The sequence below is a fragment of the Lolium rigidum genome, chromosome 5 (genome assembly GCF_022539505.1).
Source record: "Lolium rigidum isolate FL_2022 chromosome 5, APGP_CSIRO_Lrig_0.1, whole genome shotgun sequence".
Taxonomy (NCBI): Eukaryota; Viridiplantae; Streptophyta; class Magnoliopsida; order Poales; family Poaceae; genus Lolium; species Lolium rigidum.
The window spans coordinates 134062168-134066560 of record NC_061512.1 but is presented as its reverse complement, the minus strand read 5'-3'; the positions used below and the strand labels follow the sequence as shown (position 1 = coordinate 134066560).

Genomic DNA, 4393 nt, shown 5'->3' with positions numbered 1-4393 from the left:
TTCTGATTTTTGTTATTTTCATTTGCTGGAGTGATGAACCACTATGAGCATATTCTGAAGTTCCTTTGCTAACTGCTAATATAAACTGGCTATCATCCATCTTTCAAATTGACGTGGGATATCATCCATTCTTCTTTTTCCTGAATTTTTCTCCTTTGGTGATGTGAAGAACAAACCAGAATAGCAAGTGCGTTTAGATAACTTGCAGAGAAACGGTAAATTATCACAAGATTCATGCAGTTGATTCGTTGTCATCACATAATTTGATTATTATTATTATTGTGTAAAGCCTTATTTCTTATTAATACTTGGTAATACCATAGGCTAGCATCTCGTTTTTTTTGGGTAGCATTAAATATTTTTTTGTTAAACTCAAGATGTTAACATGACACAATTACAGAGAGAATATGTCAAGGTTCTAGGATCACATTTTACATATAGTACGTGTCGATAGTCATTCGAGCAAGCATAGAGTAGAGAACATGAACGAATAAAGGTAACATAAGAAGTTCAGCAGCTATGTCAACATGGAACTTGGACTTGCCATCTTTCAAAACAGAGGAATCAACTTCTCCCCTTGCCAAATTTAGTGCCGCTAATTAATGATAGCTGCAACAATCCCGAAATAGCTTCCTGGAAACAGTTTAAGAGCAAATACGTAAGAAAAAAATCAGCTCAAATTATCCAGCGATCATCCCAAAGTACATATGAAAATGGTTTGAGCTACCTGTTCCTGAGTACAGTCTTATCCATTGCTTGCATCTGTTCCTTTTTCGAGAAAATTTGCATCTGTTCCTCATTTGGGTGTGACAATTATCAGGCAAATGGTGTGCATGAATGCTCCAATTTCCCTTTTAGAGAAAAGACCTTCTCAGAGATATATGTATATTGTAGATTTGCACCCATTTGGTGCACGTTATCAGAATGGAACACAAAGTTGCTTTTTGGTACACCTTTTTACCTGTCATAGCCTCCTTGCGGTTTACTGATAGATCATTTGTTCCTCATTAGGGGGGCTGTGACATGGATTTGCACGTTGCCAGATCGGTTTGTTATGTCTAAATAGCATCTGAGTTGTCTAAATAAATCTGAAGGTGATGGCGTGTGCTTAAAATTTGAAGAGGTACCTTAAAAATAGTTTTATGTTCTGAAATACTTTATATGTTGTAAGTACAGTACTCACTAATTGAACACCAGGTCAGGGAGGATAACGGCGCAAGAGTCACATTTGCACATGTGCAGTTTATTTGATAATTTGCAGCATATCGATGGTACATAATCTATAAACATATGAAACTGAAATCTGAAACATTCTCCTGATTTGTAGGAGCAGAAGATACCACTTCTGGTGGTGCACCGCTGGATGCTGACAGAAGGTGATTGCAGGGACGTTGGTGTTGACCGCAACCCCGTTAGTGCGACCATTAGATGCTTTTATTACATGAACTAGTTTTTGTTACTCAGTTTTGTCAACCAAATGAATATGTTCTTCAGTTCAGTAGCTGCGTGTGTACACACTGAAAGCGTCACTGTCAGCTTTGGTCGTTGATCGAATGGACTGCACATCTCAATGATTCATGATTAGATGAATGTATGTATATATTTCGAATTCACTACTTTTGAGAGGTGGATTCTTCCATTTGTTTGGGCACAATGTAAATAACGCCGGCCATCACCCTTGTCACTTTATCTCTACTGGGCACATGAGCATCAGAGTTGAGACGAAAGCTGGGGTTGGCTATTCGAGATACTCAGGTATCTTCTTTTTCTTTTGGAAATCCTCTCGCGTGGATATATAGTTTGAATTGTCAGGTTGGCTATCACTAGCAAATGAAGTGGATATATAGTTTGAAGTGTCAGGTTGGCTATCACTAGCAAATGAAAATGTGCAGTCTTGCTTTTCTTTAACCTACGAGGCTAAATACAGATGTTGCTGCTGGCAATAAGCACAATAACAAAATTGCTTTACTGAATAACAAAAATTCTGAATCAAACAAGATAACTAGCATAGCTGCCAAATATCTGAATCAAACCAAATGACAATCTGAATTAAATACACGTAGTACCAAACTGGATTAAAAACAACTAGTACCAAACCTAAGAAACTGAATTAAACACTGGATATAAGATGATCATAGCAAACTCCAATCATGCCTCGCCATAAAGACCAGGACCTGTGCCGTCGATCTTGCCCGCCAGGTCTCAAACTTGTGCTTGCAACTCAGGTTTTCCTCCTCGTCAAGGTAGAAATCAGTGCCATCCATCATCAAAGGGCCACGGTCGATCACCTCTTTCACATGTAGAAGAAGATTGTACTCATGCGTGCGCCTTCTCTGTAGGGGAGCGTGGAGCCAGCGATGATTCGATGTCCTCTGGAGATGGGAAATGGGCATATAGCTTGAAAAGGAGAAATAATCTATGTGATTATCTCATGCAAGGCCTTCTTATGGAGCATGTCGGTGGCTTCTTTATCTCTCTTCCCGGCAGCTATAGATATCGCCACCCTAACCAGTTGCTTTGCTATTCCCTGAGCACATTTTCCACACAAAAAATGCTTCAGCCTCTGCGTAACAGAACGACATAGAGCTGTTCTGGGTCTCACAAATGAGGTTAATAAAAGTCGCTATTCTATGAAGTTTTCGGACACGAGACCATGATTCTTCGAGGCAGAATTCAAGCTTCAGAACCCTCCTTTTCAGCTCCTGAACAGTTCTGCCCTGCTTCTTCAACTGTTCAACAAAAACCATCTTAAGTAAAAATGTAGCACTTTGTTCTGTGGGTAAAATAGCAGCTCCGACCAAAAGACATGAGCTTTATAAGGAAATGTACAAAAAGGCTACAAGACGGAAGACATGCATGATATGATATCGATATGATGGCAGGCCTCTGGTGACTTCAGTAGGGTTGCAGATATATGTCCAGTGTACTTGAATGATATCATTTCATACAATTGATAACCTGATAACTGTCACTTTTTTAAATGAATAGTTCATATTGAGTTGGGCGCACCTATTTCTTGAGCTATTCGTCTTTTGATGCTATTATGGAGATTGAGATGTTTTGCTTTTATTATTTTTGGAAGTACTTTATTTTTTGGCAATCTTCTGCATATTTTATATGAAGGACTATCTCGTTCAACCAAGGGGCATGTGATGTACTGTGCTTGTAAGCTATTTAAATTTCGAGGCATTTATATAGCCATGTCCTTTGTGCCTGCTTATTTCCAAATGGGTTTCAGGTACTTAATTTGAGGAGTTCAAATTTTACAGTATATATACTAATGTATATGGCACTCAAGCATTGTTACTTGTTCCTGGAACTCCAAACGAATATACCAACTACACAAATTTATATCATGTCCTACATTGATATTCTCCAGGTGCTACACTTACACTGTCAATTATGTGTTGTTGGGAAGTTTTTGTCTATGGCTAACCAAGTGCTTCAAAATTTGAAAGGAAAGCAAGATGTCATGGATCTGCTAGCGACTAACCTGAATGAATGAAAGAGATACAATCTGGGGTACTTCTAAATGGGTTGGAGAAGTCCGATATCCCTGAATTCCACAATTTGTTCGGTTAACTTAATTGTGTCATAAAGTCATACTCTTTTGGAGAGATGCTTCTGAACTAATTCAATTAGTAGCTGTCTTTGGAGAAAAAATTGAAATAGTGTTGTCAATCTTTGTGTGACAAAGCTAATCAATTGTAATTCTCGTTGAATACTTTTCTGATTTGTTCTTCATAAAATTGTGACTTCACATTCTACTGAATTCTCATGGAACAGAACAATATTTGTATATAAACAATCATGTTGAGCCAGTTGCTTAGATACCTCATCTCTCACCGGCATGTCTGTATGCAGATCAAACTCATCAAAAGTCTAAATGTACAGAGGACGATGCATGTAACGAGCACCTAATTTAGATCGAAAAAAATACATGAAGCAAGAATCAAACGCACCTGCAGCTTGCAATGGAAGCCATAGACATGATGAAGGCGACGCCTCCCATCGGCTCCTACCACGAGACAGGCGGCGCGCCGCAGTGATAGCCAGGCACCGCTCTCGGAATCGCGAGGTCGGCTTGGCCGCCTTGGCGAGCGGCGAGGACGGCACCGTCGATCTTGGATCCACGCGAGGCCAAGGGCCAAGGCCGCCGCCGCCGAGACAGTATTGTGGGGATGGCGGAGGGAGGGGGGAGGGGTTAGGGGACACCGACGGGAAGCAGGTCAGCGTCGTTGACGCGCGAGCGGAGAAGACCGGCAAGGGAGATGAGATGCCGGAGAGGAGAGGATGCGCGTTGGCTGGCGCGGTGACACGCACGGACGTCCAGGACGTAGTCGGAAATGCGCTGGGGTGGTTGCGTGTCGAGGATGAGCGCTGGTGTTGGAAA

The 4393-nt window shown here is 40.9% G+C and overlaps 1 long non-coding RNA gene across 1 annotated transcript; it reads right to left on the bottom strand.

Moving 5' to 3' along the window:
* Window positions 1-2012: 2012 nt before the first annotated feature.
* Window positions 2013-4048, bottom strand: LOC124651274. The gene is made up of 2 exons (XR_006987339.1): window positions 3963-4048; window positions 2013-2729 (listed from the first exon to the last, which is right to left on the bottom strand). It is a non-coding gene; the product is annotated as an uncharacterized LOC124651274 (long non-coding RNA).
* Window positions 4049-4393: the final 345 nt, after the last annotated feature.